The 13,270-nt window shown below is 37.8% G+C and overlaps 1 pseudogene across 1 annotated transcript; it reads right to left on the bottom strand.

The window, feature by feature from the left end:
• Nucleotides 1-2,276: 2,276 nt before the first annotated feature.
• LOC143530868 (cucumisin-like) lies at nucleotides 2,277-9,055 on the bottom strand (annotated as a pseudogene). Its single transcript, XR_013134929.1, has 7 exons — nucleotides 8,920-9,055; nucleotides 8,515-8,755; nucleotides 7,620-8,132; nucleotides 7,092-7,177; nucleotides 6,720-6,939; nucleotides 6,508-6,619; nucleotides 2,277-3,010 (listed from the first exon to the last, which is right to left on the bottom strand). The product of XR_013134929.1 is annotated as a cucumisin-like (transcript).
• Between the last annotated feature and the right edge of the window lie 4,215 nt (nucleotides 9,056-13,270).

Here is a 13,270-nt window from a genome sequence, read left to right as displayed (position 1 = left end):
GGACAAGTTTGAATTTGTTAGCATGTCGTATGAAGTTGAAATGAATTGTTAAAATAAAAAAATGACATGTTGAATTTATGTCATCATGGTCTACAATGACTCGAGCTTAGCCTACATAGAGGTGGAGGTTTACACTGGCACGTTTTATACTATGCTCGTCTTTGCTTTAACGTAACCTACGGCATAGGATGGATTTGAGTTTCTGAAAAACAACAACCTTTTGTTTAGTAGGTTTGCTATATATGGTTTATATACAATTAATACTAATTATAGTTATCACTTTTGTAAAGCCTTAAGTGAAACTCTCAACATGGAATCACATGGTGGATGTTCAAGTGTCCATGATTGAACATCAACACGCATCTTCTAGGTAGAGTTTGCATTGTTTGTAAATGGATTTATAGGTAAGAAGATAAAGTTTATTTTGAATTAAGAAGTATTGGCTTCATATAATCCCAACTACGCATGTGGGTGCAAAGTTAACAGAAACTTAATCAGCCGTTAGTTTTTGGTGACGTGACCGTTGAGTTGTCATTGATTACAAAAAGTTAATAATAATAATATATAACTAGTTTAGAGCCTGTGTTCCACACGGGTGAAAAATATAATAAAAATAAAACAATATTATACGTGATACGTAAATTCAATTGTTTCATTTAATAATTTTTATTTATGACTTTTTTATTAAGTTTTTGATATATTATGCAGTATAAATTTTAAGTTGAAAACTAAATCTTGATGTTTGATTTATTTCAAATAAAACATTTATACCGATATTGTTATATTAAATATTGTGTGTATAAAAATGATATTTATAACAAAATGTTGTCACAGATTTAAAAACTAAATGCACAAAGACTAAGTTGTAAAAGAAAATAAATAAAAATATATTATATTATAAAATAAAGAGAGAAACTATATACAATTTTAAATGGTTGTGTTAAAGTGATATGAGAAGGCGTAGGAATAATAATAATAATAATAATAATAATAATCTCCCCATCTCCGTTGCTAAGGACGCCAGGCTCACGAATATATTGGCTAATTCGTTATACCCACCGTAATGTAATAATATGAATAATCTTTAACCTGACTCTCGCGTCGAAGTGGTGATGTGGCCCTCCGGGTCCAGGTGCTAGAGCCAGCGACGGACCCATCGCCATTGCGTTGTAATGGGTAAAACCGGCGGGACAAAAGCTGATATGTTCTCGAATCCACCACCGGTGGGTTCTCAGATCCACAGCTGATATCGAAGACAAACTTCTTCTCTGGTTAAACTCCTCTTGTACGGACCGTGGGATTAACCCGTTGGGTCAGGTCAGTTTCACTGTACCCTGTTTTCTGACCATACCTGATTTCCAAGGGTAGATGATCTTCAACTTCTTCAACGTTTTTTGATGATCCGACCCGAGACGGGATAATGTGGAAGAGTAGTAATTTTTGTAGTGATTTGAGATTACCGGGTTCAAGTAAGACCCGTTTGAATTCGGGATCCATTTGTTTCTACATTATTATTATTATTATTATTATTATTATTATTAAAATTTTTGTAATCAATGACAACTCATCTTCTCTGTCAGCTGGTTAATGACAACTCATAGTCCCCGTCAGCTGGTTAAGAGACAAGTCAGCGGCCACGTCACCAAAAACTAACAGTTGGTTAAGTTTTCATTAACTTTGCACCCACATGCGTAGTTGGAATTATTTTTTGTTATTTCAATATATATAGTTAAGACTTATATTTGCCAATCGGGTATAGTTGGAATTATATGAAGCCATTCTATCTTAAATTAAATACTCGCATATTCTAGGTTTTATATATTTGACGGTTGATTGATTGAACTAAGTTATTATTCCTTAAATCAAAAGAAAAGGATTTCGCACTGCATCTCCACACATAAAAAAGACTGATATTGAGTCGTTTACAACTTATTTTTAGTCTTTTCATATATAAGGTGTCACAGTTTGGTGACAGAGTTTTACGAATGAAATATTGTGGTCACTAAATTTGTTATTATTTTTCTATTGGCCTCACTAATACTCACTTGCATAATCAGAATAATTATCCCAACTTCAACTTAAATATAATTAAAAATAAATGAAATATTAAATTTAAAAGATTCGAACACTACCAATTAGATAAAGAAGTATAATTATAATTATAGGAAATAAAATACATGTTAAGTACTTAAATAATGTTCGTATAGAGAGGAATCATGGTTCGTGATGACCTTAAAAAAGACAATTAAACTAAAGAAACAATTAATAAAATTCTTTTAAAAAAGAAAAGCAACAATGGGGCTGATTACAAAACGAGAAACTCCATTGGCCCATACCAAAGAACCTGATAGCACCTTCGATATTGTTGAATCCACTGTCACCACAAAAGATTGCTTCTCCCCAACTGCTTTGAACACAAGACTACTTGGGTTAACCTTCACCACTAGCCCTGATGGCACATTCACATCAACCATGTATGATGAATTTGCTGCACCTACATTAGTAACCGTCCTGTTAAACGTTCGGCTAATGGTTCCTGGTTGTTGAGCCGAGAGAGCAAACGACGGATAGTTTAAGTTCCAAGCAGTCGCGTTATTAGCGGTAGAGCAAGCACTTGCATCACCAGTAATGATTTTCAAAGCGGAAAATTGTAACCCTGCCCACATAAAAACGACACGAAATCTTGTTCTCCGGCATCATAGACTAAACCTGGGTCAACCGCCTTTGATGGGTTGATATGGCCGGAACCGTATACGAATTCAGCATCTATGTTTTTGGTTGGGTCCATTGGTGTAGCTGTAGTCATAGGGGCCGACTTTATGGCAGCAGGGGACCAAGTTGGGTGGAATGATTTAACATAGGCAGCCGCACCAGTGGCGTGTGGGCAAGACATAGATGTTCCAGAGATAACATTAAATGGGACAACGCGTGTGTCTCCTACTTGTCCGGTGACGGTTGAACCCATTGACCAGGCAGCTAAAATGTCTACTCCCGGAGCGGTTAAATCGGGCTATAACAAGATCATTGTATTTCTTTTGTGAGAGGCATAGTTATACCATATAACTACAAAATAAACACCATCAACGGCCGGTTTTGTCGGAAATTCGTCGGTGAAAATGCTGAACGACGAGATTCCGTTGATGATGAAATGCTTACCAGACGAGATTTCGTTGATGATAATCCTTTAGAAATTGGCTGTGGGTAATCTAATTACCAACATAGCCGACGTTGCTATTTTTAGGTTTTAAAGACCAAAAGTGGCAACAGAAAGCTTGTGTGACAATTCTCTATTTCGGGTCAAATTGTATTTATTTTGTATTTGTATTTATGTTGTAAACCGATCCGATTTATATCCCGAACATTTCAAATATATAAAATATTGGATTTTATGTTACTAAAACATTCCCGCTTGTCTAATTTGAAAAACCCCTTTTACGGATTCGAAAACGAACTTAAAACGCTCAAGATACATCAAAAACGAACTTCCGGACGCGAACCGATGTGCTGACCAACAGCAGACCAGCAGCCCATTTTTTTTATTTTTATTTTTTTGTTGTTTTGTGACTTGTCTTGACCCCTCTTGCATGCAAACATTGATATCACACCCCATGCTTGACCCTTTCAACCCACTCTATATATACACCCCTATCCCCTTCATTAATCCTTGCTCATTCATCTCTTTCTCTTCCAATTCTCAAGCATTCAAATGTGTTCTTCATATTTTTTTTGGCAGTTTGACTTTCCAAAGTCAAACTGACCATAGTCTTACATTATAATCAACTTGTTAACACTTATTTATACTTGAAGATTGTTATACAACATATATATAATAGCACCCTTTGTACCTTCGGTGGGCATTTCTCTGGTCTCAGTCGGTTAAGTGTCCGGCCCATAGGACAAAGCTACATGGAGGACTCGTAGTAGTCCTTGATTATATATATTTTCCGCATCTAACTATCAAACTTGTTATACTTGTTTAACTTCTGCTCATCTTAGTTCTATTTTACATTTTGAGTTCCATGGTTATGGGTTTGTAGAGACTAGCCTCGGTTATTCCGTACATAGCTCCAAACCGGAAGCCGAACTCTTGTTTACTAGTTTGTTTAAATAGTTGTATAAACATGTTTTATGTAATATTTGAATTTCTAAAATCATTTTAATTAGTTCCAAGGTTATGGGTTTGTAGAATCTAACCTCGGTCTTATCCCGAAACAAGATCCGAACCAGAGACCGAACTTTCGTTTAAAGACTTTGTTGTACAACATATATATAATAGCACCCTTTGTACCTTCGGTGGGCATTTCTCCGGTCTCGGTCGGTTAAGTGTCCGGCCCATAAGACAAAGCTACATGGAGGACTTGTAGTAGTCCTTGATTATATATATTTTCCGCATCTAACTATCAAACTAGTTATACTTGTTTAACTTCTGCTCATCTTAGTTTTATTTTACATTTTGAGTTCCATGGTTATGGGTTTGTAGAGACTAGCCTCAGTTATTCCGTAAATAGCTCCAAACCGGAAGCCGAACTCTTGTTTACTAGTTTGTTTAAATAGTTGTATAAACATGTTTTATGTAAGATTTGAGTTTCTAAAATCATTTTAATTAGTTCCATGGTTATGGGTTTGTAGAATCTAACCTCGGTCTTATCCCGAAACAAGATCCGATCCGGAAACCGAACTTTCGTTTAAAGACTTTGTTGTTGACTTTTTGTATGTAAAACTTTGGTATTATTATTTATAAATTATTTTACAAGTTCTATGATGTTTGGACATGTGGTAACCATTCTTGGCCTTATTCCAAGATAAAAAAACCGAACCAAACCGAACTAAACCAAGTTTACTCGCTTAAGACACACAAGTGTGTTTTTAACCATTAAAGCTTATATATTTCTTTAAAAATACTTTATAAACTGATTTTAATTATTTTCACAAAGTACTCGGAATGTTGAATCCAACTTGATCCTATAACAAAGTTTGGACCGACTAAACCGAACACTCGATTAACGGACGTTGTTAGTTCTAAAACAATAGAACTACATACTTGGTTAAGTCTCTTTAAGGTTTATTGAGTTATCTCATACATTTATTATTTTGGGAAAGTTGACTTTGGGTTTGGTCAAGTCACCAAGACCCGAACCGACCACCCGAACACTCGTTAAAACCCGTTTTAGTATCTATATTATAAAGGGACTTGTTTTCTTGCATTTTTACCCACCTTATTACTTAACATAGGTTGAGTAAAATTAAGGGCTAGATACTTTAACCCGGTTTCGAGCAAACTTACATTTTTAAAGGACTATTATTATAATTTCTTAAATATTTACATTTTAAACCTTAAACTTTAAATTGTTTATATTTCTTATCATTTATTTTCATTTAAAGACTTCCAATACAACTTTTCTAATACAAGACTTCTTCTCCTTTAGGCTTCGTTCGTTAAACTCATCGTTCCGGTTAATCTCCAAATCATCAAATCTTTCAAGTTTATTACTTGAATGTGAGTACTTTCATCCCCCGTTTTCGCTTTTTTATATTTTCGGGGTGACATTGCAAACTTATTCAAATCCAAATGATTTATACTTGAGTCTTAAACCACAAACTTTATTGTATACTTCACTTAAATAAATGCTCGATTTGGTGATTATATGCTTATATGTTTAAGTGCTAATGTGTTTACCGCTTTTGGATGGTTGATTCATAAATCTGAGTATATCTGGCATTCCCTTATAGAAAGGTGTCGTTAATGTATTCTTATTAACGATTTCATACAAAATCCGAGTATATTTGGCATCCCTTTATAGAAAGGTGACGTTAATGTATTCTTATTAACGATTTCATTTATCTAAATTGTTGCTATTATTTATTGTTTTGTATACAAGTTGTGGAATTTCATATTATATATCTATTGTTCAAAAACTATGAAATTGCTCACCAACCTTTGTGTTGACAAAATCTATTTATGCAATGTTACAGGTTTGACTTTAGGTTGACTCGAGGACTTGAAGAAAAAAAAACGTTATCGAGACTATTAGGATATTAGCAAAACGAACAATATATTATTTACTATGATTTGAATTTGGTTATTGTATGAACAAGTTATGTGACTCTTTGTGTTTTTATGAATTTAAATGAGTTGATTAAATATTGTCACTTAATAGTGTCGTGTGCGATGAACAATCGGTTGCGCCCCGACGTTTCCGTCATGGTCGGGGTGTGACAGCTTGTGTTGCTATTTTTGGACAATATTACTGACAACTTACCAACGGTCAGGTTGTCGTAAATGGACCCCCACACAGACAGAAGACTACAACTTTTGAGCAGGAATGTTATCAAAAAATATATCATCTATAATGGATAAATTATTTGTGGATTTTCTGTCCGTAATGAGTTCACCAAACCCACTAGAATCTAGAGTTTGAGATTTTTTTTTAAATTATTGGATTCTTCCAGAATTCCGTTGTTAATTTTTAGCGGTGTTAGTGATACTTATTTGTTTAATAGTGATACCTTAAGAATATCAGGTGTGATTTGGTTTGGGCCTCTTGATGAGAAAGAAGCCACAACTAGTGCGTCTTTGTCTAGAGGCTCGTGACTCTTTAGGATGCTTGCACTTGGGGTTCTATCAATGCAATCACAAAAAGTTAATTGGTTTATGTCCCTTGTTATTTGTCCATAGATGAATATAAGGTACGAGTAAGTAATCGATATGGTATACTTACGTAGTCGAGTTTATGTAACTTAGAACTCCATTGCCATCTTTGCTACTCAAATAAGTTGCTGGTAGAGGGAAAGCAAATGCCACATCTTCAAAGCCGATATCGCCTGTGACCACCACACCACTTGCACCCGACAATGACACATTCTCAGGTGCATCAAGATCCTCACACAACAATTCTATTTTGTATCAAGGTTGGGTCCAAGTAAACAAGTAGGCAGTATCTGTGATCATTCAATGACAATGTTTAGTTTTTCTAATGATGTTGGCAGCATTTTTGATAGATTTTAAGTACTTTTAGACTGTAAATGTCACAAACTTGGGACAGAATTCTTTCATTATAAGTTGACGACTTTTCGTTTACCTAGATTCAAACGATGTAAATCCTTTCTTTGTATTCGGCACTGACGCGCCATAAACTATCGGATGTATCACACCATCGAATGTGTTTATTGCCGGCCCATATACAAGATACAATTATAGCAAACATTTGTCATGATATGATTGCAGTTGTTCCAAAAATCACTTTTAATTACTTGAACCAACTAGACAAGGGAAACAAAGTAGAAATTGCTCAAACTTAAAAAAAAAGGGTGAGCATAATTTGGATAACGAGTGGAGTTATGGGGACCATAAGGAGCAGACCAAAGGTCTTGACGAGAAGGATAATGTGCAAATCCCTTAAACAATTTGGACCGTCAAACACCCGAGTTCCACCAATTAAAGCTCTGATTTTACCACTAATGGCTTTTCATAAATTTTAACTATATTCATTTATGCCCCATCTACAACTAAAACTCTTAAGTCACTAATTGACTCAAGTACGCGTTTTTGTTGCCCAACACAATTTGTATTTCAAGTATGCATCTTCATATCTCAAAATCAAATGATTATGATTTCTCACCTCGTAAGTCATATTGTTGCCCAACACAATTTGAGTTAGAAACTTCCTGTCAATGGTGCTCGCAGCAACCGATAATAACCAGGGTGAAACACTAGAAATTGATCCAGGACTAGCGCCGCTGTTTCCAGCTGAATGGGAAGTAAGAATCCCGATCTTCATGGAATGGAAAGCTCCAATGGCGATAGGATCTTCAAAATAATTTAAAGGCGTAGGATTTCCTACTGATATTGAAATGATATCAACTCCATCAGCAATTGCATCGTCAAAAGCCACTAAGATATTAGCATCTGAGCAAAACCCTTTAAAACAGACCTTATACACAGCTATGCGTGCTGACGGAACGCCGCCTCTGGCCGTCCCATTTGCTAGACCGAACAAACTTGTGTTTTCAACGCATGTCCAGCCACCGTGGATGTAGTGTGTGTGCCATGTCCCCCACTGTCTCTTGCTGATAGCTCCTCAATTCCAACTTCACTTGCCTGAGCATTGTAGTATCTTGCTCCAATGAGTTTGCTGACAATATGTATAATGTTAATAGCGTTGATAATTATAACGGAAATGATGAGCCGCAAAATTTCTTGGATCAGTAGGTAGTTAAGTTCCTTAAGGTTTACTATCGTTCCAAGTGAACTCATGTAAGTTCTAACAATCTCTGTTAGAGTTTGTTGGTCTGGCAAACGAACTCACCAAGTTCATTTGAGTGACAAATGAACCCCATAGAGTTTTTCATAAAGTTCCAGGGAGTTTTCTAGCCACAAGCAAAGTTGCCGAGTTAATTTGCTTGCTTTCTAGGGAAATGTCTAAAGATAAAAACTTCTAATAAAACTACAAATACTTAATTGAATCCTAAACCATCAGCTAATTCAATAGTTCTGAAGTGTATCAATTAGATTACTTGTTGCATGTGAAGTTGGTGGAATCGCATGATCCCTTCCATTTGGCCGGTGGAGGACCGAATCCGTCGTCCTTGAAGCTGTCTGATTCAGGCCAGACACCACTGTCTAGCATTCCGACGATAACATCGCTTTCAAGAGGTGCTCGCTTGATATCTTGAGGGAATCCCATGAAGTCCCATGACCTTGTTGTAAGTAGTTGCTTTTGTTGGTTGGGGAATACCGACACCACACCCTTCAATCCTACATGCGAACACGATTTTATTAATATGTTTTAAACCATCATGTGCAGCTTTTCCGTTGTCTATTATTAGTTTTGTCTAACTTGTGATAGTTGACTTTTTTATATTGATAGATGGTTTAGAATTCAGCTAAGTATCTATAATTATTTTTGAAAGTCCTTGTACTTTTAGCTTGTTTTGGAAGTGAACTCGGCAACTTTATCTGGTTGGTGAAAAATGTAAACAACAGTTTAAGTTCGGTGAAAAATTCTATCAAACGACCGAACTTGCTGAGTTCTTTTGCCAAACCAACGAACGCCATAAATGTTACTCAAAAGTTCGATTGCAGGAGTAGCAAATTGTCTTGAAGTACAAGAACTTTAGAAAAGTCTCATAACTAGATCCTAAATCTATCTACTAATCCAAAAATAATGTGATAATTCACTCACGGGCTATCTTGTTCTTCTCATCTTCTGTTAGCTTGGCGACAAAACCATTAAAGCTCTTCTTGTAGCTCCAGAGTAAAGATTTTCCTGCTCCAGTGCGACCAAAAAGTGTGAGTGATAAGTGATTGATCATCAAAAACAAACAAACTACCCAATGTTGGGTTCGTAGGCCTTGTTGGCCCGGTTTATTATATGAAGTCAAAAGAGGAGACGGGTGTGGGCGGTCAGGCCCAAGCCCGGCCCGGTTTAGATTTCTTGCATAATAATTTACTAACCCTAGTTCAGTCTCTATATAAACAACATTATGTACTTGTAATCTTTGGTCACTCAATAAAGATATACCTAGTTGCCACCCGTGGACGTAGGTCAGTTTAGACCGAACCACGTTAAATCCTCGTGTTCGTTTATTGCTTTCGTGTGTGTGTTCGGTTTCGTGTGTGCGTTTAATCCTAACAAGTGGTATCAGAGCTTAGGTTCGGATCACGCGAAGAACACGTTGAACCAGCCGAGTCGCCGCCAAATCATCCAGCCGCCGCCACCCTACTGCGCTAGGGTTCCGCCGCTGCTACGGTTTTCCGATTGTCGTTAGGGTATACGCCGCCGCCGCCACCCTACTGCGCTAGGGTTCCGCCGCCGCCGTCGCCGTACGACTCTCGCCGCTACAACAGCCGTTGTCGCGCTCGTTGTAGTTGTTGGGGGTTTTTTTTTTGTTGCGCCAAAGAAAGAAAACCCACAGCCGATTCAATTTGCAATCTTAAACCAAAAAGTCAAACCCCACCTTTTGCAATTAATTGATCAAATATTATACTACAGACATCAAAATCGAGGAGTGGACGATTTTTTTTTTTTTTGGTGTAATCTATATTAGTTCAAGGTTGCTATTTGGGTGGGAGTTCTTTTATCAGTTTTAATATAGCAAAGAACAAGTCTAGATTCTATTTTTGTTGAAGAACAGTTGTTAAGTCAGAAGAATCATTTAAAGAAACGGAGAACCAGTGCCAACCGCGTTTGTCAGGTTTTATCGTTTCAGTTTAAAGTTTCTGTTTCTGATTTACAGTTCGTATTTCTGCGTATAAATAGGTTGATTTTTAACAGAGTTCAGTAGAACAGTTGTTAAGTTCAGGCCCGTGCCATTGTTGTGTATGTCTCTGTTTTTATCCAGTTTTTTGTTTTAGTCATTGTTATGGCAGAAGACGGAAAGGTTTCGATACAGAAGTTTGACGGACAGAAGTTCGGTTGGTGGAAAATGCAGATTGAGGCATTACTTTGTCAGAAAGACTTGGATGTAGTGCTTGAGGATGAAAAACCAGAAAAGTTGTCAGAAGCAGATTGGAAGAAGTTAGACAAGAAAGCTAGGGCTTGTATTACATTGTCGTTGTCGGAAGATGTGGCGTTTAACGTCATGAAAGAAACCACAGCCCGTGGTATGATGGACGCACTATCCAACATGTATGAGAAGCCTTCGGCAGCGAATAAAGTCTATCTTATCCGAGAGCTAGTGACAACAAGAATGAAAGAGGGTGGGTCCGTTACAACTCATATCAATAATCTTAATTCGATCTTGTCCCGCTTAGTGTCAGTTGACATTAAGTTTGATGATGAAGTTCAAGGCCTCTTGTTATTATCCTCTTTGCCCGACAGTTGGTCGCAAACAGTGACTGCAGTTTGTAGTTCGTCTACAAATATTACTTTCGATGGGATTCGAGATCTGATTCTGGGAGAAGATTCAAGACGCAGAAGTTCAGGTAAATCATCAGGCAATATGCTAGTCACAGAAGGTAGAGGTAGGGGAAAACAGCGAGGCAGTGGGAGCAGGAAGAGGAGTCAGTCTAAGACTCGTAAGGATATTGAATGTTGGGGTTGTAAAGAGAAAGGACACTTCAGGAATCAGTGTCCGAATGGTAAGAAAGAGGTGAACGTTACAGAAGACGACACAGATGACGGGGTCAGTAGTGATGAGGCTTTGGTTTGTAGTGTTGAGAGTAGCGTTGATGCTTGGGTGATGGATTCTGGTGCATCGTTTCATGCCACTCACTGTAGTGAAACGATGAAGAATCTTAAATTTGGGGATTTTGGAAAGGTTCGACTAGCGAATGATGATATTTTAGAGGTTACGGGTATGGGAGACGTTGATTTGATAACTTCAGCCGGTACTTCTTAGACTTTGAAAGACGTGAGGGTTATTCCAAGTTTGAAGAAACGTTTGATTTCAGTTGGGCAGTTGGATGACCAAGGGCACGATGTTAAGTTCGGGAATGGGCAGTGGAAAGTAGTCAAAGGGAATCTTGTGGTTGCTCGTGGCACGAAAATGGGTTCATTGTATATGGTCGGCATGTCATCGAAAGGAGTGGATCCAGTTTTGGTGAAAGACAAAATCCGGTTCACAGAATCTCGTGGGCAAAAGAAGGTTCGTTTTGCAAGTAACAAACCCAGAGCCAAAGTGAAGATTCAGGATGAACGAGCTAGGAAGGTTAAATCAGTTGGGGGACATCGTGACAGTGGGAGCACAGGTCGTGTTTCAGTTACAGTTCCAGGTCGACAGTGGATTAAGAAAACCAGTATTCCAGCTGTAAAAGTCTCTCCAACTTGCTGAATATGGAGAGTGTTTGTTCTCAGGTTATCTCAGGATCCGGTAGTTCGTTACAGTGGGAGCAGGTAGGGACAGAGAATGGGTCAGGGGCAGTTTCAGCTGTGCCTGACGTGTTGGAGCTCCGGGGAGCTTCAACGGGCCTTCTGGTTAATTGATGAGAAGGCGGTGGCAACTAGAAGAAGTTTAATGTTCAGATTACAGAAGTACAATCAGGAGTGCAGACGAGAGTACTCAAGGCCTCCGAGTGGGAGATTGTTGGGTTCGTAGGCCTTGTTGGCCCGGTTTATTATATGAAGTCAAAAGAGGAGACGGGTGTGGGCGGTCAGGCCCAAGCCCGGCCCGGTTTAGATTTCTTGCATAATAATTTACTAACCCTAGTTCAGTCTCTATATAAACAACATTATGTACTTGTAATCTTTGGTCACTCAATAAAGATATACCTAGTTGCCACCCGTGGACGTAGGTCAGTTTAGACCGAACCACGTTAAATCCTCGTGTTCGTTTATTGCTTTCGTGTGTGTGTTCGATTTCGTGTGTGCGTTTAATCCTAACACCCAATATGACAAAGCTATTGGTAGGGTGTTAGCGATCGTCACACTGTCATAAAAACGACACTTGGTAACAAACTAGCGGTCTAAAGAAATCATAAAAATGTAAACCTGGAGGTAACTTTTTGTAGCATGTTAGTGTGAAGTGATGTTAGGGAGTAATGACGAGTCTTTGGAAGGTCACCCATGTACACAATGTATGTCTGCCAAACATAAATATATGTTAACCAAAAGAAAACTAAAACACATAAAGTTTTATATATATAAAAGAATTGCCTTGAGATAATTGGAATCGGCTGCAAGAGTGTCGCTATAGATGAAAGAATACGCGACGATTAGTAAGAAGAGCAGCTTTATTGGAGATGCCATTGGTTGCAAGATGTTGGTATGCAGATAAAATTGAGATTTTAATTGTTTATATGTAGCAAATAAAACCTCATTGTTTTCTCAGAAATAATCCGACGTTGAAATCGTCAAATATACTTCAAAAGCCGTCTCTAATGGCTTGTTTGGTTGGGCATGAGAAGGAATTGGAATTGGATTTCATTTCCAATCAAATCCATCATTTAATGGAATTTAGATTCCTTACATATATCAAAGGATTTCAATGGATTTTAAATGAATGTTCACAATTTACTCAAATAACCCTAGCAAGTAGCAACACATTCACCAACATATTCATCAACTACCACCACCATTTTTTCCGGCCACCAACATTTTATTCCGGCACCACCATTTTTTCCGGCCATCACCAATGCAATTCCGGCGAGGTTTGAATCATGTTTTTCTGAGCCGGAAACAACGGTTAATCAACGCGTTTTCCGGATAGATGTAAGCGTGCGTTTTCCGGCCGGATCTAGACCCACCTTTTCCGGCCATGTTTAAATCAACGCATCCCTTTTTTTTCGACAGTTTTGATTGCTAGCGGTGGTCGGAGATGGTAGTTGACGGTG

The sequence above is a fragment of the Bidens hawaiensis genome, unplaced genomic scaffold (assembly GCF_021521415.1).
Source record: "Bidens hawaiensis isolate Kalapana, Puna unplaced genomic scaffold, B.hawaiensis_p1.1 tig00009039_1, whole genome shotgun sequence".
Classification (NCBI taxonomy): Eukaryota; Viridiplantae; Streptophyta; class Magnoliopsida; order Asterales; family Asteraceae; genus Bidens; species Bidens hawaiensis.
The sequence above is the reverse complement of the archived record's forward strand: the minus strand, read 5'-3'. Positions and strand labels throughout refer to the sequence as shown.